Source organism: Loxodonta africana, chromosome 3 (assembly GCF_030014295.1).
Source record: "Loxodonta africana isolate mLoxAfr1 chromosome 3, mLoxAfr1.hap2, whole genome shotgun sequence".
In the NCBI taxonomy this organism is placed as follows: Eukaryota; Metazoa; Chordata; class Mammalia; order Proboscidea; family Elephantidae; genus Loxodonta; species Loxodonta africana.
In genome coordinates this window covers 43,230,571-43,255,454 of record NC_087344.1, presented here as the reverse complement: position 1 = coordinate 43,255,454, position 24,884 = coordinate 43,230,571, and the positions used below count along the sequence as shown (strand labels likewise).

At 38.8% G+C, this 24,884-nt stretch overlaps 1 protein-coding gene across 15 annotated transcripts in view; it reads left to right on the top strand.

Moving 5' to 3' along the window:
* Nucleotides 1–24,884, top strand: part of RERE (arginine-glutamic acid dipeptide repeats) — a 473,241-nt gene that overhangs the window by 129,500 nt on the left and 318,857 nt on the right. The window contains exon 1 of one of the 15 annotated variants that reach the window (XM_064281197.1): nt 4,256–5,426. The exons of 13 other annotated variants lie outside the window; for them this stretch is intronic. The gene's annotated coding sequence lies outside the window, so the exon portion shown is untranslated. Of the gene's footprint in view, nt 1–4,255; nt 5,427–9,360; nt 23,308–24,884 lie in introns of those variants that run through there. One more of the 15 variants, XM_064281199.1, reaches the window with a different exon arrangement.

Sequence of the window (24,884 nt, the reverse complement as noted above, 5' to 3'; positions counted from 1 at the left end):
CAGTAGTGTAGCTAGAAGAGGCTGCTGGGTTCATGGCAATGACATTCTGTAGGTAGGATTTTACGTTTTTAATCTGACATCTGTGTTCAGGTTTTTGGGATAAAATGAGGTAATAGATGTGAGCCACTTTTGAAAGTAGAAATTTTAAACTTTATTCATCAGAATTAGCTGTGAAGGTTTTTAAAGATTATAGTAGGTGAATATGGGAAATTCTTTATAAAAATTAAAGTATTTCTGCCACTAAAGATTTGAAATAATCACTTCATTCTAAAAATGAACGATTAGATCTGTTTCTCACGTCTTGTTTTCCACAGAGTGAATTAGCTTTTGTAGCTGTGGTTTTAAAAAAGGGTCAGTTTATATGTGGCTGCTGAGCTTCAAAGGAACAAAAAGAGTGAATATACTGTGCAGCTGAAAAATTGCTTGAGTCAAAAGCCTCCAGATGGTGTGTACTGCTGTGTTCACAGCTGTATTTACTGCTAGCTCACCAGATTATCTACTAATAACTTAAAAACAGCTGGTTAGAAACAGTGGTGTATTCAGGTCTCTGCTGGTTTTGAACCTCAGCAGCAGTAGCAACCTTACTTGTATGCCTTTTTGTAAAATGCCAGTTGAAATTACATATTTCCTTTTGCACTGCCTTCGAATTTCTTAGTTGGGCCAATTTATAGTTTGCATAACCAACCAGAGTGCTCACATACAGAGGCAGATAGGTTTTTTTTTTTTAATGTGGACTTCTCTCAGCGGTAAGATTGGAGAAAGGCTATCGATTTATCTCTTAAAAATGATTTTGTTGTTCTACTCACTAACCATTTATCATTTTAAATGACATATAGTTATCATTTAAAATATGTGTAGTTGGTGCATTGGACGTATCTAATATTATATGGTGAACCTTCTGTATTTTTTTTATTTCACCAAAACAACAGAAGTCCTTCAGTACCCAACTCTGTGTATATTTGATCCACCTACTCAGGGAGTCTCTTTTCTTTCGTAGGCTGTGCTCTTTCCACAGAATGTGAATCTAACATGAATAGGTAAGGGGAAAGGTTCTATAATGGAATGTTCAGCTTTCCCAAGATACTGAATGATAACAAATGCTAGATATTCATGGAAGGAACTATGGCAATTGGTATTTACTCTTAAGTTGGGTCAGGAGCAGTTTGAGCTTTTTATGTTTGGATGGAAAGGAAGAACAACAAGTGCTGAAAAATGTAATGGCTAAAGCAGTCTGGATTTTTGGGGGAAAGTTTTTTTCAGTTTTGCTAACAGATTTAAGTTTATTGCACAAACATCTATTATTGGATAAGTAATATTTTGTTGTATGTCATGTTTTTATTTTTATTTTTTAGTGCTCATTTCTTGTCACCTATGTTGAAATTTTGGTTGTCCCTACTATTTGCCATAGATAGGAGAAATGAGGACCATGAATTTTACATATTGTATGTGCTTCATTCTTGATTCTTTTCGGGGAGGGCATAAAGGCATAAAGCTTAAAAGGAATGATATAATCTGATTAGACTTTTTAAAAAGTGGGCATAATTCTGGTACAATGATGTTAGGCTGTGGTTCATGTGAAATGTAGTAGTAGTAATTTTTTTAGCAGTTGGATGCAAATGTTATTTTCCTCGTTTTAAAAAAAGATTTCATTATGCGAGGGAAAGAAATACTTTGAATTTTTAGAAGTATAGGTACTGCCAAGATCCTTATTTCCTAGGTATTTATAGATTTGCATTAATTTCTTTATTTACTGAAGAACCGTTTATTGAATGGCACTCAGAAATGAGGAAGATTTGATCCTGTGTTTGGAGCTTATTGTAGCTAATAATAATTACAACAGTGAACATTCGAATGCTTATGAGATCAGGTTAGAACTGCTTTCTGGCTGTGCTTATTTAGAGCATTTTGACTCTCTATTTATCCAGTACTAGTTACTTAATATTAGAGTTTATAACATCAGCCTGACTGCTGCTCAATAATTACCCAAAGCCTTAGGTATGAAGACTATTTCACTAGGCTCTCCTGGTAGTTATGCAGCTCCTTATTTCCGTTGTCAGGGGTCCTTAACTTTATTAGAGACTTATTTCTTTGAATATTGATGCAAACTATGGTCCTTCTTCCCAGAACAGAGTTTGCGACATTTGGGCACATATCTACAATTGCTGATGGCTTATGGACTCCCTGAAGCCCATCCGTATACCTCTCATTAAGAGCTCCTGTTAAAGTAAACCCTACATTTGTGTTTGAATTACCAGAAAGACTTTGCATTTCTTACTTTTGGGAGATTTGCTTTACTTGAATTACCTTGTTCTGAGGCCGGTGACCTATATGGAGCCTTGTGGAACGCACTGTTAGGTGTACTGAATGGCTTTATAAAGGTGTTCCCGAGGATGCTGTTTTTGATGTCAGACTGCTCTCTTTATGGGGGCCTCGAGGAGAAAATTTGCTCAAGTCTTAGTACCAGAAAGAGCTGGCCTCTTCCTGAGCATGTGGTTTGTTTTTAACTTAAGGATTTAGAATTCTTTAACTGAGAAAATTTCCTTTGAGCTATTTGCTTATAAAATGTTGGCCGTATCTAACCAAAGGTATAAAGTGAAATTGTATACATATATGTACGTTTTATGTCCCACATCACTCATGGTTTCACCTTCTTCAAACCCCCTCCGCCACCCCTGTAATTTTCCTTTGTCCCAAGAAAAGAGACACAATATAGTAGAGTACAGGCTCTGCTGCTGGACTAGCTTTGTGACCCAAGGAAACTTCCTTCTCTCGGGTGTCCTCAGGGTCCCCTTCTGTAAATTGTTCCTCCTTCGTGGGCTGCTGTGAGGGTAAATGGAAAGCTCTTAGAGCAGTAGCTGGTATAGGTAAGTGCTGAAGATGTCTTAGTTATTGCTATTATCTCAGTTACCTCATCTATTTTAAAATTTATTTTCTTTCATACTGTATGTGTTCAATAAGCTGCCTTAAGTCTCCCCCATCCCAGTTTTTGCTTGTTTTTACAAAAGTTTGTGCCTGAAGACAGCCATTACAGAAATAATGTAGGAGAATAAATTCTGGACACGTAGAGTAGAAGGTGATCAATAGCTTATCAGAGAGAGTGAGCTTTTCCAGAGTGAAATGGTGATTATGCTTCTGTTTGCAGGTGGCTTTACAGCTACCAAACAGCATTCTCACATTTGGTCCTCACAGGTACCTTACTGTGGAGGCAAAGCAGGTGCTAGCTTCCCAGGTTACAAACCAAGAGAGCCAATGCTAAAGAAGTTAATTGACTTGCCCGCTTTCATAGTTTTCATTTTGGAAGTGTCCTGGTGGTGCAGTGGGTGAGTGCTCAGCTGGGAACCAAAAGACTGGTGTTTTGAACCCACTAGTTGCTCGTGGGAGAAAGATGTGGCAGTCTGCTTCCATAAAGACTTACAGCCTTGGAAACTCTATTGGGCAGTTCTAACCTGCCCTATAGGATCTTACTATGTATGAGACAGAGTCAACTTGATGACGATGGGCTTTTTTTTTTCTTTTTTAAATGGGTTGAGTCTTGTAGTAGCCATGTTTTATGACGTCGACACCCATCGTTCCTTCCGTGAATACCTTAATTTTGTCAGTTCACTCTTCTAATCCCTTTGCTTAGAGGAATATAATCTTTATTTTTAGTCTTTGTTGGAGTAGTATTTTAAACCAAAAACCAAACCCGTTGCCCTGGAGTTGATTTGGACACTTCTTACGTTTTGACCTATGTCACAGAAGCTGAAACTTCCATGTGGTGAAATTACTGATTTTGTCTTTCATGTCTCAGGGAAAAAATTCAGAGCTTATGAATTCTTTGGCCTGCTGATTAGGTTTGAAGTACAGAATTTCTGTGAAGTATTATAACTCTAAGTAATGTGACATTACCTGAATTAGTACTTAGGACATTTTATCCTTTTATTTTGGTCCAGGTATGAGTGTCAGTGATAGATTGTAGGAGTTATTTGTGGCTATCTACAGATTGTTTCTTTTCTTAGTCAAGTTGATTTGAGTGTGTCTTCATTAAAACCCCAAAACATTCCCCCCAACCCAACCTAAGCTCTACCCTTCATCCTGAAAGACTTGCAGATACTTAGGAAGTTTATAAGTCGTCAAAACATACTGTATTTGCTCCATTTTCCATTGAAATTTTAACCAAAAAAAAAAAAAGTTTTTTTGCTTCCTGATAGTAAAACTGTTCCTTTGAGATTGAGTTTAGAATAGATTTTTTTTAAAAAAGTCTTTATTGTGATGTACTTCTTATACTATACAATTTATCTGTTAAAATTATACACTTCAGTGGTTTTAGTATATTCCCAGAGTTGTATAACCATCACCAAAATATAATTAGAATAGATTTTTATACGACAGTTCCTGCTGATTAATTGAATACTCCTAGGTAATCATTTATGGGTAAGTTTGGACTTCTGTCAGTAAGAATGTAACTAAACTGAATACTTCACTACTACCATATGTAATTGGCTTAAGGCATTCAAACCCAGCTTTTGTTTACAGAGGTCTGTCTCCCTAAGGGAGTTAACTCACAACCCATGGTTATTAAATTCTTCGGAGACTGATGACTCCCTTCAAGGTATAATAAAGCAATTAGGAATAAGATGTGCAAATAGGATGTAGTCTCTTTCAACATACTGTCTGGAGAAATTGCAACTTTCCCAGAGCATTGCTTTTACAATTCTTGCGTATTGAAAATATGTTAGACACTTGCCATTTTAAGCAGTTGTTGTTGAAGAATCCATTTGTTAATAGAAATACAGCCAGCCTTTATCTCTCGGAGTAGGGAAATTTCTTAGTGTTGGTTCCCAGTTCGTTCATAAAATTCCAGTGGGCCCCAAAGGCTACTGGGCAGTCATACTTTATTTTCCTAGTCCATTCATTTGCCTTCTCTCCTAGATGACTCTCATACTTTCCCCTTTTACACTTCCTCCTCTGTTCTCCTGCTCTATTTCCTGTGGAGTCCCACCACCATCTCTACCAATCTTCCTGCCTGCTAGGATGTAGATGAGTTGTACATGGCACTGTCCAAGGCCAGACCCTCCAATCCAAGTCTCCATCCCCTGCTCTCTGGAATAGTAATTCTGGACTCTTGTATTGTTATTGTTTCATTTTCTACTCGATCACTCTCAACAGCATACAAACACACTCCCATCTTAAAACAAATACAAAGCCAAAATCCCTTTTTTGTGACCCTACTCCTTCTGCCAGCTATTGTCTATTTTTTTGTTCCCTTTTGCAGCAAAACTTCTCAACAAGAGTTTTCTATACTTCAGGTCTCCAGTTCTCATCTCTTCTCTGAAATCCATACCATTTTAAGATGTTTGCTCCTATTGCCTCAGGGAAACTGCTGTTGTGAAGATCACTAAGGCCTCTGCACTAGCTCTTCTCTGCCTTGAAGATGTTTTCCCCAGGTATCTGTGTGGCCCACTCGCCCACTTTCAAGTCCCAGTGAGGGCTCCCTTGACCCTCAGTCTCTGCTTTGAATTCCACTTACTCTCTTCTTTTTTTTTCCCTAGAGTACTTGTCATCTCACATACTACGTATTTATTTTTGTTATTGTCTTGTGCCTCTCATTAGACTGTAAACCCTTGAAGGGCAATGATTCTTGATTATTTGTTTCACTAATGTCTCTCTAGCAAGTAGAAAAGTAACTGCTACGTAATTAAAAAAAAAAAAAAAGTCATTGCCATTGAGTTGATGCCAACTCACAGTGACCCTATAGGATAGAGAACTGGCCCATAGGGTTCCCAAGGAGTGGCTGGTGGATTTGGACTGCCAACCTTTTGGTTAGCAGCCAAGCTCTTAACCATTGAATCATCAGGGCTCATAGTAACCAGAAACACCAAACCCATTGCCATCAAGTTGATTCCAACTCATAGTGATCCTATAGGGCACAGTAGAACTGCTCCACAGGGTTTCCAAGGAATGCCAGGTGGATATGAACTGCGAGCCTTTGGTTAGCAGCCAAACTCTTAACCACTATGCCGCCAGAATTTCCATAAGGTTTCTAAGGCTGTAAATCTTTGGGAAAGGAGACTGCCACATTTTATCCTGTGGAGTGGCTGGTAGATTTGAACCACTGATCTTTGGGTTAGCATCCAAGCGCTTTAACCACTGTTTCACAAAGGCTCATTGGATGTCTAATAAGCATGTAAAAATTAACGAGTCTGAAATAGAACTTCTGATGATTTCCCCTAAGCACAGACAGTCGTGGGGTTTTTGTTTTTAACTTCCTCAGCTTGTAGGATTTTACTTGGCACCTTTTTACTTTGGTGCATAAATTGTACCACCTGGAATGTCATAGGAGCAATCTTAGATTATGTAAACGGGCTTCATCTGGCACCTCTAAAGCAGTTACTTTTTTGAGCATTGAAAAAATTCTGAGCAGTACTGTACCAATGAAAAAAGTCAGTGTTCGTTATTTAGGTCACTTTAATAACTTTTTTCTTTTGATTCCTTAAAAAAAAAAAAAAAAATTACCATTTCCTTTTTTTGATGACTGGGATTATGATTTTATCATTCACATTTGGAAAATAGGGATATTTGGTATTGAAACTCGGATTAAAAAAAAAAATCTTCATACTATGTACTTAGTAAATATAAAGGACTTCTCAGAAACCCCTTCTAAGTGTTGTGTAGTTAAGGGGCCCTGGTGGCACAGTGGTTAAGTACTCGGCTGCTCTGTTGCTAACCAAAAGGTTGGTGGTTTGAGCCCATCAGCAGCTCTGCAGGGAGAAATATGTGGCAGTCTGCTTCTGTAAAGATTTACGGCCTTGGAAACCTTATGGGGCAATTCTCCTCTATCCTGTAGGGTCACTATGAGGCGATAACAATGGGTTTTTTGTTTAGTTGTGTAGCTAAAAGTTTCTGTCTATGGGAGAGTCCATTTAGCCCTCCTAAAATCTAAACTTGGTGTGTAGGCTCCTTAGCAAGACATGGAGTAATAGCACCTCCTCTGTTATGGCCACACAGTTTCGTAAGAATTGAGGTGCTACAGCTACTGACCGAAAGGTTTTCAGTCACCTCATATGCCTGTTAAAGTTGGACAGTGAATAAGGAAGACTGAAAAAGAATTGATAACCTTTGAATTATGGTGTTGGTGAAGAATATTGAATATACCATGGACTGCCAGAAGAACGAACAGGTCTGTCTTGGAAGAAGTACAGCCAGAATGCTACTTAGAAATGAGAATGGCGAGACTTCGTCTCACTTACTTTGGATGTGTTACCAGGAGAAATCAGTCCTTGGAGAAAGACATCATGCTTGGTAAAGTAGAAAGTCAGTGAAGTAGAGGGAGATTCTCAATGAGATGGATTGACAAAGTGGCTGCAACAAGGAGCTCAAGCATAGCAATGATTGTGAGGATGGCGTAGGACCGGGCAGTGTTCTGTTCTGTTGTATATAGGTTTGTTATGACTCAGAACCAACCCGACGGCACTTAACAACAACAGTGATAGTGCCAGGAGTTACATGTTGAAATTGATATTCTTTTGGTAAATAAGCCATTTCCAGCTTCTTGGTGGATGAATTTGATTTAACTGAGAATAGTTTGTAAATTATTACATTAATTCATCTGGATTGTGCTGAATCTGAAACTGTAGAAAAAGAAATTGGCTTGCGTTTTTACTGTTAGTAGAGGACCTGGTTTGCACATGTAGGGGTTTTTGCCTCCCTACTTTTCATCTTCTAATTCTTCTTCTTCTAAGATTAAAATAAAATATTATGTATTGACATATACTACCCAGGTTCTCTGTAATTAATTAACTTTAATTTCTTGTAACTTCTATAACACTCATTTGAAAAAATAATTGATGGAAAATTTATTCTGGTTTTTGGAGTAATAGAACTGCAGATAAAAACGTAGTGAGAGGCCAATAAGCTAGATTTATAGTTCTTTAAATTTATTAGTTGCCATCTGAAGAGGATTAGTAAAAAAAGGACCAATATAGTCTTTAATTGGAAACTGATTGCTTAAATTGAAAGCATCTGTGAATTATGATTTTGAACTCAGGAGGTTAACTCTTAGTACTGGACTAGTGAAGGGGTTTCTGATCCAACTCTGGCATTTAACTTCTGGAGATGACCAACTTGTGTTCCCTGTTAACTTCTGTTGCAGGAAAAATAACTGTGATACAAAGAAAGACCTTGGCATATAATAGGAGGAGGGCTGGATGGTATCAGGCTTTTTTTTTATTTGGTGTTTTGGTCAAGAGTATCTTCTTTTGGAGCCACTTTGATTATTTAACCCAGTACTTTTGAATTTATCTCTTAATTCATCATTTTTTTTCCTTTTGTTTAAATCCCTAGTTGAGAAATGTTGATTTTAAGTTCCTTTTTTAAAAAATTTTTTTTCTTTCTTTCTTTTTTTTTCCCCTATATCTCTGACACCTAGTGCTAACGCAACGATTTCATAAGCTTCTACATTTCATCATTAAATCTGTGGTGTGAGTAGAAGGTCGAGCTTTTTGTGTATGCCCAGGAACTTTTTAAATGAGAAATTATTCCTTGTTTTATGACCCCGGCTTGATACTGACTTGTCCAGCAAAATTAGCCTGTAATTAAAACGAAGTTTTAATATACCCAATGCGTTGTTTGGTGGATTGATTCCTTAAAAGTATATCTGGTCACTGAAGTATTCTTTAAAATGAAGACTTTGGCAGTGGTGCCATGAAAAAATTAACTTGTGCCTTTAGCACAACTGTGATGGAAATTTTATTTAGTACCTGTCTTTTATTATTGCTGGCATCCTCTTAGCGGAAACCCTGGTGGCATAGTGGTTAAGTGCTACAGCTGCTAACCAAGAGGATGGCAGTTCGAATCCGCCAGGTGCTCCTTGGAAACTCTATGGGGCAGTTCTACTCTGTCGTATAGGCTCGCTATGAGTCGGAATCCACTCAATGCCAGTGGGTTTGGTTTTTTGGTTTGATCCTCTTAGCATTCTAATGTGATGTGATGTTTTAATGCCAAAGGTAAAAAAGTGAAAAAGCTAGCTTTGGCAGGGGTGGGAGGTGGGGGGTACACCAAACCCATAGCTGTTGATTCCATTCTGACTCAGAGCAACCCTGTAGGACAGAGTAGAGTTGCCCCATGCGGTTTCGAAGGAGCACCTGGTGGATTCAAACTGTTGATCTTTTGGTTACCAGACATACCTCTTAACCACTATGCTGCTGGGGTTTCCAAAAACTAGCTTGTTACCTGTTAAATACTGTTGTTAATCTGGATTTGAAGGAGGGCCTGTGGAGTAAGTTTTTAAAATTAAGATTAGGTTGTATAGCCCCCAGGGAGTTGGTAGTTGGGTTTTTTTTTTTTTTTTTTTAAAAGAAGATAGGTAGTTACAGTTTATAATTTCTGCCAGGAATGAATGTCTTCTAGGTTTTATACCTTTATATGGTATTCTGCCAAAAGCATCACTATTAACTCTGGTGGACCGTTTTCCCTGAGACGGTCTGCAGTAGAGATAGTTTGTACAGTTTTGTGTCACTGAAGAGGTTTGTGGATAGATTCCCCCCCGCCCCCCGCCAACGTTATGCATTGAATTGTGTCCTCCCAAAATATATGTTGTAAATCCTGATCCTTATACCTATGGATATACTCCCATTTGGTAATAGAATTTTCTTTGTTGCGTTAATGTGGCTATATCAGTGTAGGGTGTGTTTTAAGCCAATCACTTGAGATATAAAAGAGCAGATTAGGCACAGAAGAAAACAGACATGGGGGGAAGACTACAAACCCAGGAACTCCCAGGGATGGCCAGCTAGAGAAGTAGAGTCAAGGATTTTCCCCCAAAGCCAACAGAGAGTCTTCCTCTAGAGCTGGTGCCCTGAATTTGGACTTCTAGTTACCCAAGTAAAGAAATTTCTGCTCATTAAAGCCACTCCCTAAGAAATTACAACACTTCTCTTTAGTAGGGTCCAGCAATTTAATTTCTTTAGTCCTCAAGAATAGATCTCAAGAATAGATTTGACACATTGAACACTAACGACTGAAGTCCAGATGAGTTGTGGAATGACATCAAGGACATCATACCTGAAAAAAGCAAGAAGCCATTAAAAAGACAGGAAAGAAAGAAAAGACCAAAATGGATCTCAGAAGAGACTCTGAAACTTGCTTTTGAATGCCGAGCAGCTAAAGCAAAAGAAGAAATGATGAAGTAATAGAAGTGAGCCGAAGATTTCAAAGGGTGGCTTGAGAAGAGAAAGTAGAGTATGACAATGACATGTGCACAGAGCTGGTGATAGAAAATCAAAAGGAAAGACCACGCTCTGCATTTCTCAAGCTGAAAGAACTGAAGAAAAAATTCAAGCCTCGAGTTGCAGTAGTGAAGAATTCTATGGGGAAAATATTAAATGACTCAGGAGGCATCAAAAGGAGATGGAAGAAATATACAGAGTCATTATACCAAAAAGAACTGGTTAACATTCAACCATTTCAAGAGGTAGCACATGATCAGGAACTGATGGTGCTGAAGGAAGAAGTCAAGGCTCCATTGAAGGCATTGGTGAAAAACAAGGCTACAGGAATTGACGGAATATCAATTGAGATGTTTTAACAAACAGATGCAGTGCTGTAAGTGCTCACTCATCTATGCCAAGAAATTTGGAAGACAGCTTCCTGGCCAGCTGACTGGCAGAGATCCATATTTATGCCTATTCCCAGGAAAGGTGAACCAACCGAATGTGAAAATTATCACAGTGTCATTAATATCACATAGAAGCAAAAGTTTGCTTAATATCACATGGAAGCAAAATTTTGCTGAAGATCATTCAAAAGTGGCTACAGCAGTATATCGACAGGAAACTGCCAGAAATTAAGGTCAGATTCAGACATGGAACCAGGGATATCATTGCTGATGTCAGATGGATCCTGGCTGAAAGCGGAGAATACCAGAAGGATGTTTGCCTGTGTTTTATTGACTATGCAAAGATGTTTGACTGTGTGGATCATAACAAATTATGGATAACATTGCGAAGGATGAAAATTCCAGAACACCTTCAATTGTACTCATGAGGAACTTGTACATCGATAAAGAGGCAGTCGTTCAAACAGAACAAGGGAATTACCGAGTAGTTTAAAGTCAGGAAAGATGTGCGTCAGGGTTGTATCCTTTCACCATGCTTAATTCAGTCTGTATGCTGAGCAAATAATTTGAGAAGCTGGACTATATAGAGAAAAACGGGACATTAGGATTGGAGGAAGACTCATTAACAACCTGCGTTTTGCAGATGACACAACCTTTCTTGCTGAAGGTGAAGAGGACTTGAAGCACTTACTGATGAAGATCAGAGACCACAGCCTTCAGTATGAATTACACCTCAACATTAAAAAAAAAAAAAAAATCCTCGCAACTGGACCAGTAAGCCACATCATGATAAACAGAGAAAGGATCGAGGTTGTCAGGGATTTTATTTTACTTGGATCCACAGTCAACAGCCATGGGAGCCCAAAACCCAGTGCCGTCGAGTTGGTTCCAACTCACAGCAACCCTATAGGAAAGAGTAGAACTGCCCCATAGAGTTTCCAAGGAGCGCCTGGCAGATTTGAACTGCTGACCCTCTGGTTGGCAGCCGTAGCGCTTAACCACTATGCCATCAGGGTTTCCAGCCATGGAAGCGGTAGTCAGGAAATCAAAAGACACATTGCATTGGGCAAATCTGCTGCAAAGGACCTCTTTAAAGTGTTGAAAAGCAAAGATGTCACCTTGAAGACTAAGGTGTGCCTGACCCAAGCCATGATATTTTCAGTCTCGTCATATGCATGCAAAAGCTGAACAATGAATAAGGAAGATCGAAGAAGAATTGACGCCTTTGAATTGTGGTGTTGGCGAAGAATACTGAATATACCATGGACTGCCAAAGAAAGAACAAATCTGTCTTGGAAGAAGTACAACCAGGATGCTCCTTAGAAGCAAGGATGGCGAGACTGCGTCTTACGTACTTTGGACGTGTTGTCAGGAGGGATCATGTTCTCTCTGGAGAAGGGCATTATGTTTGGTAAAGTAGAGGGTCAGCAGAAAAGAGGAAGACCCTCAATGAGATGGCTTGACACAGTGGCTGCACAATGGGCTCAAGCATAATAACCATTGTGAGGATGTGCAGGACTGGGCAGTGTTTCTTTCTGTGGTACATGGGGTCGCTATGAGTTGGAACCGACTCGATGGCACCTAACAACGACAGCCCTTAAGTAGAATCGTTAGATCTAAATAGTGCCCTTTGGTGCAACTCTTCAGCAGAGAGTTAGGGAAAAAGTAAAGAGTCTGGAGACAGGAATAGCATGAAAAAGGAAAAACTAGGGTATGAAGGCACATTTGTGATATTGAATTGTAGAATGCCTGGAAAAAATGGTGGAGGGAGGTAGGAGATGCTACTTGGCTTTTGTGGACCCCCATATTCTGCTTCTGCTTTAATGTTGTAGTTTTGGTGTTCTTAATTTGACACGTATTTGGGACTTAAAATATTGACAATTGATAACATTTTGTTCTGTTTGGTTTAAGTTAGTTGAAGATGGGTTATTCATAATCATACAGTGTTTAGCTGAGTTCCATCCGTTTTTTTTATTCTTTGAAAGTGAAGAATCTGAGGTGTGGAGTTGGTAAATAACTAAACCCAGTGTCTGACTGAGGGTCTTTGACCCTCAAACCAGCACTCATTCTACCAGTTCATAGCACTGAGTAGTTTTATTTCTCACTTTTGAATCTGTTACCTTCCTGAGACTCAGATTCTTGATTGCTCTTTGGATTGAATTAAGGCGTGCAAAAGAATCATTTGTCATTTCTAATAAAGGCTTGGCTGAAAAACCTAATTGTGTCTGGTGTACCTGTGAAATATAAGTCTTTCCTTTTTTTTTTTTAAATAGGGCATTATATTAGTTAAAAAAAATTTGTTTTAGGTGAAAGTTTACAGCTTAAGTTAATTTCTCATACAAAAATTTATACACGTGTTGTTATGTGATACTAGTTGCGATCCCTGTAATGTGACAGCACACTTCCCTTTCCACCCCGGGTTTCCCCTGTCCATCTAACCAGCTCTGTTATTTCTTGATTGTCTAAATTTTATTCTGGGTTATATTACCAGAGCTTTCTGTGCTTCACATTCCTGGATATAGAGACCTTAGTGAGTTAGTCCAGTTATCTTTATTTTGTAGATAACATTAATTTTCATCATCCCAGTGTTGTAAGGCTTTGGTCTTATTGTCATTATCTAATGGACGTTTTGACTTGGATGAAACCAGAAGATATAAAACAGCACAGGGTCACAGTCATGTTGAAAAAGTTTATCCTGGGTAATACTCAGTTGGACAGATTATTAAAGTTTATATTGGATAATACTCAGTTGGACAGATTATTAAAGGCAGTACAAAAAAATGCACAAAGGGAAGTTTCACTTAAACAACAAAAACAAAAAGAAACTACCTACTTTGCATATTGTTTTCATAATGCCGTAGAACAGAAACTCATTGTATGACTTACGAAGAAAATTCAAAGACTGTGCTGTTGATAGCAAGATTTGTGTTGAAACGTGAAGAATTTATTGTATCATTCCATAAATGCCATAAAGGAAATGAGATGTAATTTAGTTGTTTGCAATTATTAATCATGAAATTATGAAGAATACAGAGCACTACTTTGTTATAGGCAGCCTGTAGTATAAAGAAAAGAACAAGCCCCCATTTTACCCATGAATAAACAGTCTTAATCTCATGATAACAGAGCTACAGTACAGGGGAAGAGCCCGGGGGTGAGGAAGGCAGAAATCTTTGTCATCAGCCAAAACAGACTGAGATTCAGAGTAAAAGAGACTGGTGACCAGAATAAGCCTGAAGTCTCATTTGTTGTTGCTGTTAGTTGCCTCTGCCTCATAGTGACCCAGTGTTCAACAGAACGAAAAGTCGTCCAGCCCTGTGCTGTCTTCATGATCATTGGTTTGCTTGAGCCCGTTATTATGGCCACTGTCTATTTTGAGTGCCTTCCAACCTAGGGGGCTCATCTTATAGTACTACATTGAAGTATATCCTGTTGTGATCCATAGGGTTTCTTTAGCTAACGTTCAAAAATAGATCACCAGGCCTTCCTTCCTAGTCTGTCTGAGTCTGGTGACCTTGCTGGTTTTTGAAATACTGGCGACATAGCTTCCATCATCGTAGCAACATGCAGGGTACCACAGTACAACAGACTGACAAACAGGTGGTGGGAGTCTCTTTAGGGGCAGTCTTTGATAATGCTGAAATGACACTATACAGAATTCTTTTGGGGCATGCGCTTTATTGTACTTAAGTGCCTACTTCTCAAACCTAAGTGAAATAAGACTAAGTTGAGTTCCCGTGTTTGTCCAAATCTCTAGGTATAAATATTAGGATATGAAAGAGTCAGTTTCAGTCTCTCCTCCCATTCCTATTCTACTTCCTTAAGGCTGCCATTGAAAAATCCAAGTAAGGACTGTATTTCTTTATTTTTACTGGGGTCTGTGAATATGAATAGTGACTTTATGAATATCTACTTCAAATAATTTGTCAGTGCTGATCTAGAGTGTTAAAGATAAATTTCATTTTTATTTTCTTGATTTAATAGAAGGCCTCTGATAAGTTTTATTGAGATATTTAGTAATACATTTGCATCTGGGCCCAAATTTTAGGCATTAATGGTTTTAGATTTACCCTCACATTTTGTATTTACAGGGAGAGTAAAATAATATATAGAGAATGATTAACCTAAGCAAATATTTGCACTTTTGCCACAGTGTTAGTCAGATGTTCTAAAGTAAAATATTTACTATAGAAATTAAAGCTTGGTTAAACTGAAGAACTAGCTGTCTTGCCTTTAAAGATGAGTAGGTAGAAGATGTGGCTTCTAAAACCTTATTTTCAAAGCACCAGACAAAAATACTAAGAAAAAGACTTCCTGGTTACTATAAATAATTTAGTATGTCAATAATGATCTATAAGATCCATATAATTTATTTCTTTTATTTAAAACTCCTATTCGGTTTGGTTTGGAAGCGCCTCTACCACTCTGTGAGTAAGAGTTATTTAATAGGAGCAAGCTTGTTACAGGTTATTTGTTGCTTTCTCTTCTTGTCTTCTCCCTCATCCCCAATATTTTTTTTTCTTCCTGGATAAATTCTGTTAGATTTTTTGTAAGTTAAAAAAGACAAATGATTTGAAAAGCTCAGGAAATACGTTTTTAGAAGTTTTGTTTTTCCATTTTTAGCATTTCTATTTCTCAGTGCTTATAATTATTTTATGAAGAATTTTCATTCTTTGTTTTTACATGCCTTCCTGCTTCTCTGGCCCTCCACTCAGGTGGTTGAGCCATTGGAAATTTTGACCTGTATTAAGCATTTGTAGAAAATACACAGTAATGTTTCCTTGACACATCTTCCTGCAGGACTGACTCATATTAACCCACCAAAACCAAACCCGTTGCCGTCCAGTCAATTCTGACTCACAGTGATCCTATAAGACAGAGTAGAACTGCCCCCATAGGGCTTCCAAGGATTGGCTGGTGGTTTCAAACTGCCCACCATTTGGTTAGCAGCCGAGTGCTTAACCACTGTGCCACCAGGGCTCCTGACCCTTGTTAGTGGAAAGTAATTTTCTCCTGCTGTTTTATTTATCTGTCTCTTTTTCTGGGTTATCATTTTCTCAGTTTGCAATTCCTAATCTGAGTTGGATGTGAACAGTGAAAGGGTGCTCTCTCACTTGTAAATTGGTAAGATTTTTCACACCCCAATGGGGAACTAAGGTGACATAATTCTTTCTTTTCTTTTTATCCTGGCGGAGCACTTTCTTTTCTTACAAGGACCTTTTTAAGCATACATGTTGTATTTCATAGTCTCCCTTTTTTACTTGGAAGCCCATAATTCTGATTTTCATGCCTAAAGAGCCAACTTTTTTTTCCCCCACCCCAGACTCGTTCTCGGTCCTCCTCCTTACTTCCCTTTCTTTCCCCCATCCATATGACTTTATGTCCTGGTTCTTGAATTGCCCTTTCCTGTTCCTTTTGAGCCCTGGTGGTTAAGAGTTCGGCTGCTAACCAAACGTCGGCAGATAGAATCCACTAGCTGCTCCTTGGGAACTCTACAGGACAAGTTCTACTCTGTCCCTTAGGTTTGCTATGAGTCAGAATTGACTCGACAGCAATGGATTTTTTTGGTTCGTTTTGAAGTTTTTCTGCAACCATTTTCTGTGGAATCCTTTGCATTTAAGCCAGAGTTCCACAGGGAGACTTTGCTTTACAGAACACCACGCTTGCCTTCTCAGATTTGGAAGCTCTTCAGATGTAAAGGAATAGTTACTCACATTTGGCTTCCTCCACGGGGGGTGGCTGACCTTTCCCTGTCAGAGATCACTGGTACCTGGGACTCTCAAGGTGACAAGAAGTGTCCCAGAGAAATGGAACTCATGCATACACTCCAGGCTTTTTGTGTTTTGTTTCCTCCCACCCCATTCTTGGAATAATAGCCAAAGAGTCAGAGTGATAATTACTGAGCAAGTTTATCTGGTCTTCGCCACTTCCCCGTAAGTCTGTATGAAAAGGGTGTTGGTGTGATGTGACTGCCATTCTGCCAATGCATTAAATCCCTGGCTACACATCCCTGTGATAACACTCCCGCCATAACATCACCCAGAAAAAGGTCTTCCCTGAATATTGTTTTAAAGCCAGTGCTGCAGTATTATAGAAAAACACTTACGGTTCAAGTTTTAAGAGGAATTTTATGTAATAACCCTGCCCAAAGCCATGAGTTCTCAATGTTTTTGCCTCTTTTCCTGTGTATGAGCAGCCTGTGATAATCAGCACGCGCGCGCGTGTGCACACACACACACACACACACACAATCAGCACAAGTGGAAGATAAAACAAGTGAAGTGCTCAGAGTGTTTGGAGATAATTTCAATCGTTCTTGAAAAATAAGTGATTGAAAACATGTGCCCCTAAAAGCTCTAGTTTTGCAGAAAAACGGAATCCTGCCTGTCATCTTGTTTTGTAAATACAGAGGTAACTTATCAGCTTTGCAGAAACTGGAGTTTTGTTTTTATTATGAGGAAAAATGTGCAGCCTCCTACATACTTACACAGCAATTGCATGGAATTGGAAAAATCCTCTGAGAGGGGATAGGCTTATGATTTTATCCTGACTGTCATTACATATAGCCTATCTGCCAGAGACTCTAGACCCCGGTTTTAGAGTGATGGCATAATATGTTGAGCGAGGAGAGGAGATCTGTGTGGAAGGGGGAATTTACAGAGGAAGAGTGCTGACGGTATAAGATAATGGAGCCTGCGATTTTAAATCTTGGCAGATGTGACTATGTTGGATAAAAGGTATAGTGGAGAAAAATGCTTTCTTGCTCTTTTTCCCTCAGGTCAAGTTGTATAAATTGCTGAAAGAATGGAAGAATAAAGCCTTAGATTGCTATGGGACTCTCTCACCTATATTTTGTAAGAAAAATCTGTTGTCTTTGTGAGAGCCAAGGATAAGGTCCCTGTGTTCATGTTTATGCATATTCTTGTACTTGATGCTATTGGAGTTGATTAAAAGGGATTGGCTTACTGATGAAATGGGGAAAATGAATTCTTAATATTTTTATTTACATGCATTTGGTGTAGATCAGCACTGCCTAGTAGAACTATATGTGACGATGGAACTGTTCTTTATCTGCACCATCTAGTATTAGCCACATGTGGCTGTTGAATACTTGAACTATGGCTAGTGTGACTGAAGAATCGAATTTTTCATTTTACTTAATTTAAATAGCCATGTGTGACTAATGGCTACCATATTGGGTACCACAATCCTAGATTAAATCTCTTAAGTGATTCGTATGCCTATAAAATGAATAATATCTGATGGCATATCCTCATACAGACATATTAAAGTTCTGTGGACACGTACTTTTACTGCTTTTTTAAAGAGAATGTTGGAATGAAAAAGGAGTATAAAGTCACTATTACTGTGTGAGATGGAGAGTTATGATTTAATTTTTAAAACAAAAACCCCAAAAGTAGCCTGTTTTAAGAAAAACATTAATGAGAACCTTTTCATTCTGCTTTAAGAACTTGTGCTCTTTGATTATAAAAGAGTAAAGCTTGTTAGTACATAATGATTAATGAAAGTCTAATAATGGATTTGGTCCATTCATCAAATATTTGATTGCTTTCAAAGGTAAATATGGCATAATTCCTGTGCCTGGGGTTCTAAGCTGAAACTAGTAGACCATGCTTATACACCTGATTAAGGTTGGCTTGGGTAGACCAGTTCTCCAGAGGACTATGGAAGCCCTTTAGTGGGAAATGAAGACTCAAGGAAAGCTACCCGGAGAACTGACAACTCTTCCTGTTAATCAGTACAAACCAAAGGAACTTGCCTAGGATCAGCTGGAGGGGTTCTAGCATACTGTTTCTGCAAATTGTTTATTGAGTGCCTTTGTGCTGGGGGTTCTATAAGATGTGTAGAACATGGTTTGTTTGTTATCATCAGGATTAACTGACACGTATTGGGCATCTTGTATCTGTTAGGCATTGTGCGGATTAGTGTTACATGGAGCATTTCTTTTAATCTTCACAGTAACTTCATGGAATACATTATATTAGTATATTCATTTTCTAAATGAAGAAACTGAAGTTTAGACAGAGAAATTCACTTGCCCGAGATTATAAAGCTAGCAATGAGGAAGATAATGTTTCTCTCACCCTTAACAGAGAAGAATGAGGGGAGACAATATATAAAACATACGAGTCAGTGAATAATAAGGTGTTTTATATGAGTAATATATGTTACATCGCAAAGTTGTAAACTAATAGCAATAGGAATTAAAGAAAGGCAAGAATGGCATGGTATGGGTTGAGGTATCAGGGATAACTTCTCAGAGAATGTAGGACTTGAAGTGGACTTGAATGATGTGCAGTTATTCAGCAATTGTTTATTGAGCTAGCAGTAAAGACAGTGTGAGCAAAGGTGAAAGAGAGTAAGCCCAAGTGTAGGGGACACATTCAGAAGGTTTGTATTGTAGAGTTGTCAGGAAATAAGGTTGTATAGCGAGAACTGGAGGGGTGGTTTCTTGAATGAGGAAATTGGACCTAATGTGATCTTTCTTAAATGAGAATCCACTCCTACTGCCGTCGAGTTGATTCCGACTCATAGCAACCCTGTGAGACAGAGTAGAACTGCCACATAGAGTTCCCAAGAAGTGCCTGGTGGATTTGAACTGCTGACCTAAATGAGAATCGGTAGGTGTTTATTGAGAGGGTAAGTGGGGTCCAGGTATGGAGAAAAAGGTTCACAGTATCTTCCTCCAAACTCATGTAGTTCAAGGTGGTGATTGCTAAATGCCACCTGTTTGCTGTTACCTCCACCGTATATGGTGCTCATTCACTTTGACTGGATAGCAGTCCTTGGTGCGCACAGCAAAGTTCTGCCCCTTTCCTTGGCTTTTGCATGACATACATATCGTCCTAAGGAAGAATGAGAGGTGGCATGGATCATTTATAAGCTTTGGAATGTGGAGATGAATTACACTGGCAAATGTACTGTGAATGTTTGATTCTGTTGATGAGTTGAACACTTGTTTTACCCACAGACTTTGTAAAACCTTTAATATGACAGTAAGCTATGTTGTTGTTAGGCACCACTGAGTCCGTTCCGACTTACAGCAACCGGATGCACAACAGAACGAAACACTGCCCGGTCCTGTGCCATCCTTACAATTGTAGTTATGCTTGAGCTCATTGTTGCAGCCACTGTGTCAATCCACCTTGTTGAGGGTCTTCCTCTTTTCTGTTGACCCTGTACTTTACCAAGCATGATGTCCTTCCCCAGGGACTGATCCCTCCTGACAATATGTCCAGAGTATGTAAGACGCAGTCTCACCGTCCTTGGTTCTAAGAAGCGTTCTGGTTGTACATCTTCCAAGACAGATTTGTTCGTTCTTTTGGCAGTCCATGGTATATTCAATATTCTTCGCCAACACCACAATTCAAAGGTGTCAGTTCTTCTTTGGTCTTCCTTATTCGTTGTCTAGCTTTGACATGTGTATGATGCGATTGAAAATAAAGTGCTTTTCAACACTTTAAAGAGGTCTCTTGCAGCAGATTGACCCAAAGCAGTGCGTCGTTTGATTTCTTGACTGCTGCATCCATGGCTGTTGATTGTGGATCCAAGTAAAATGAAATCCTTGACAACTTCAATCTTTTCTCCGTTTATCATGAAGTAGCTCATTGGTCCAGTTGTGAGGATTTTTATTTTCTTTATGTTCAGCTGTAATCTACACTGAAGGCTGTGGTCTTTGATCTTTACTAGGAAATGCTTCAAGTCCTCCTCACTTTCAGCGAGCAAGGTTGTGTCATCTTCATAACACAGGTTGTTAATGAGTCTTCTTCCAATCCTAATGCCCTGTTCTTCTTTATATAGTCCACCTTCTTGGATTATTTGCTCAGTGTACAGATTGAATAGACATGGTGAAAGGATACAACCCTGACGCACACCTTTCCTGACTTTAAACCAATCAGTATCCCCTTGTTCTGTTCGAACAACTGCCTCTTGATCTGTGTAAGGGTTCCTCTTGAGCACAAGTGTTCTGGTATTCCCATTCTTCACAGTGTTATCCATTGTGAAGAACAGGAATTTGCCCCCACATGTCTGTCTGTCTGTCTTTCAGTAAGCTGTGTAGATGGTAAGAATCTTTATGAGTGATGTGTCTTGCACTTAACTTTACAGAGAAGGTTTCATCGCTGAGATTGTTGGGTTTGTGCACCTGTCATAGGGCCCCCAGATGTTCTTTCTAAGGACTTTCGTTAGGAAAATGCTACCATGGGCTGTTCTCATAGTTTCTGTCTTTAGCGCTATACCCTTCCTTCGTTTGATACTTTTCTTGAATCATCATATTCATTCCTATGGATTTAAATATCTTATATGCTGATGGTTTCCAAGTTCATATCCTCGCCTTGGTCTTTCTCCTGAGCATCCAGCTGCCTAAGTAGGTTCCTCAGTCTGGATGGCCCTGGTAATAGGCAGCTCAGACCTGACACTTTTCAAAATCAAAATCTTTTCTCCATTCACCAGCCACCCACCCAAAGCTTCTGCTTTCCTTCTCTTTCTCTGTTCGGTTATGTGAGATTAACTACCCAGCTGTCAAAACTAGAAATAGAAATCCTGATGTCCTGTTTAGTTCTTCTGTCTTTGATCCCCATCTGGTTAATTTAACAAACAGACAAAGAAAGAAAGAAAGAAACAAACAAACAAACAACACAGAGCAAAACAGCAAACCCCTTGCCATCAAGGTGATTCTGACTCATGGCAACCCCATGTGTTACAAGGTAGAACTGAGCTCCATAGGGTTTTCTTGCCTGTAATTTTTATCAACGGAGATCGCCAGCCCTTTCTTCCACAGCACTGATGGGTAGTCTTGATCCGTCAACCATTAGGTTAGTAGTTGAGCACAAACCATTTGTGCCACCTGGGGCCTTATCCAGTTGATTACCAAGCTTAAATTTTACAGGAAAAGTTAATAGTGTAACCAACAAACATTTATCCTACTGTTTTTGATCCTGGTGGAGAGTAGGCTTGACTTAGTTGTTGATGTGGTTGTGGGGCCTTTTGGGATGCTTAAAACCTCTTTTCTACTCTTGGGAGTGTCTGTGTGCGTGTGTGTTTTTTAATGGTGACAAAAGAGCTACCTTTTCTGCAAAATTCTAAAATTCTGTACATGTATCTGTAATGCTTCCTACTTGTTTTGTATCATGTCGTTTGCTTAAAAGATATAAAAAGTGACAGACCTATAGGGAAGAATTAACACATATCATATCCAACTGGTTAAAAAATACTGTAAATTACCAGTTGCTGAAAATGGCACACATGTCTCTAGGTAGTTATTCATATTGTTAGTCAATTTGCAAGTTGCAAAGCCAAGCAGGGAGAAGAGTAAAGAAAGGGATCTGTGTATTTCCCCTAGGTCTCATGCATTTGATCAAATTAACTTTAATCAGAAGTGGCAGTTTTCCATTGAAAGCTTTTGAGAAGAAATCCCCTGTTTGCTGAAGTGAGAAAGAGGATTTCTTTTGAGAATGCTGTTCTAACCCTATGCTCCATTTACATTTCGGCCTTCTAGGTTACATTTGTCAGTTACTATTGGGATTTATGTTCTCTCGTGTTGAATATTGCCTTGCTTGCATTTTCCAGGATAATCTTAAAGGTCACTAGAGACTAGAGCTCTTCAGTGTACGTTTACATTGGGCAATCAACTGAGCTTCTGATATTTTTGTGGTTGGATTATGGAATGAGTATTTTGCTTCTAGGTTTAATTTTTCCTTGACAGCAAAATTGAGGAAGTTTTTTTTGAGGGAACCTGATTTTGAACGGTTGGGATACATACTTTACTTAATATGGCAACTGCTCCACTGTCTCTTTATCTGGCACTATATGAGATGAAAGAAAAGATCTCAGAAAACAATCGGTGCGTGGTCAGGCCTGCCAACACATGACCAATACAAGTCTTGTTAGAGGATCTACTTGGTTGCGGAAGAAATGCACAACCCTGCCTCCATTTACCCAGCTCCGTGTTTCCAGTTATTGTCATAGGTGTGATGCTGTTCAGTTGCTTTCATGTTTCAAAAACTTGGTTGGTAAACTCTGAAAACTTAGCTTTATTAACCTGAAAAAGAAGTCTGTATTACTTTCCTTCCAATGATAATGTTCAGGTCTATAAATCAGAAAGTTCTTTTTCAGCCTACAGGGTTGTATTAATAATCTGTCAACTTAATGGCACCTAACAGCCTAACAACAAAAACCAAAACCAAAACTGTTGCCGTTGAGTCAATTCCGACTCACAGAGACCCTATAAGACAGAGTAGAAGTGCCCCATAGGGTTTCCAAGGAGCATTTGGTGGATTCAAACTGCCGACCTTCTGGTTAGCAGCCAACCTCTTGACCACTACACCACCAGGGCTCCCTTACTCTATAGTTATTACTGATTAAGTGTATTCAAGTCTCTCATTCTCCCTTCCCTTCTTTCCCTTCTCTTTCATTTCCTTCCCTTCTCCTTTTCTTGCTTCCTAGGTAGAATTATTTTACCCTGAGCAAGTGATATTAAAGTTTTTTTTTTTTTTTGGTAAATACTTGATAGAAACATGCTGGGATATTCTTAAGAGTTATTTTTACTTTGACAGGGGACTCTTTGAAAACTGTGACAATACAATGTGGTTGATACATTGGGGCCAGAAGCCTGTATATCTGAGGCTGAAGAAGCAGAGAGGGGCCTGTGAAAGTCTTCCAGTTCCTGCTGACACCCACAGTGGGAGCTTTAGGTGATACTTTACAGGCCTATGCTGTCCTGTTCTTCCTTTTATGATCTCCTTCTTTCCACTTCTAGAGCATTTTTTCATTTTCAAGCTTCAAGATGGAAAGTGCTTGTTTCGCTTAGTATTGCCCACAGATCTGCCACTGCACGTTTCAGCCTCTTGTTGTAGGTGTCATATATCACTTGCTCACTCTTGGCTGTCTTAGGTACCAGTCCTAGTCATGGAGAGAACTTTAGTGCTCAGGAATACAGGCAACAGTGCTGCCTTCATTGCTGGTGATGACAGCGACTACGTAATTGTGTGTAAGAATCTTTATTTAGAAATTAAGACTTTACTGGGCAGTGACCTCCCTCCCACTATTTTGTAGCTTTTTCTACTCTGGATATTTATATAGTAGAGTAAGCCCTATTTTGCCAGCAAGTGCAGAAAATGTTAAACAGTCAACTGTAGAACAGTGCTTGCACTATAAAGATTATCTGGAGTCACTGTTTCCCATCTTCCCTCATTGTGGTGTACAGGGAACAATATTTGTGTAGTATTCTGGGGTGAACTGGAGATATCCTGGGAGTGTTTAAATGGGACTTTGTGAAAAATTCATTACATATTTTCTAATATTATAAGATAGGAAATATAATGAGGGAAAGATAATACATACGAGCTTTGTATGAAGTGTCCAATGAAATGTCTTCAAAATTTCTAGTGCGAAATTTGAACTGATGTGAAGGAAACACTTTCATATCAGCTTTTAGGCATGACTATATGTAATTTCTGATGAGGATGTATTCAAATTTTTGAAGATCAGCATTAAAGAAAAAACTTGTTCATTCAGGAAGGGGCTGGAAAATGACAGAATAATACTGCTTTTTCTTTAGTGGCTGGAAACATCTTTTTTTTTTTTTCATTAACCAGAATGCGTTAATCTGATCTCTTTATATTTCAAAGGTATTATTCTTTACATCTAGCAGCTTTCCCCTTTCTTCTGTTGATGAATATAATGTGATAATACACATAGATTTTGAATCCAATTAAACCTTTTCCTATCAAGTATTTAAAAATCATAAGCTTTTCTGAAGTATATATAGATGTTGCTCTATGTGACTTCATAATTCTTTAGGATTCAAATTATGACACAGACTAACAACACTAGTGAGCCTTTTAAATCTCATCTTTCTGGAGTTGAATTTTTGCTTTGAATTTACTTAGTCACTACATTTTCCCCTCCCACCCTGTTTCATGTGGCCATTTCAACTTTTAATTTAGTTAATTCAGGCTCAAAAATGTTAGGTAAGAAAGGTATTTTTTTTAAATGCAATAACCATCTTTTATTAATTGGCAAAGTAAAAATCTTTCGAACAGTTTTTCTCTTTCCAATTCACTTATGTAGTCCAAATCCCCCGTGAGAGAAGCCTTTATTTGGACAGCCTGTGTATTTCCCAGGGAGACAGCAGGGGGAGGTATTCCCATCCTGTGTGCCCTAAAGTGAAGATCAGCCAGGACCCTAGCAGCCCAGATTTTCTTAGATGCACCGTTGGATTACATCATTAATATGGAATTTATCCACAGGCAACTTTTACATATGTAGA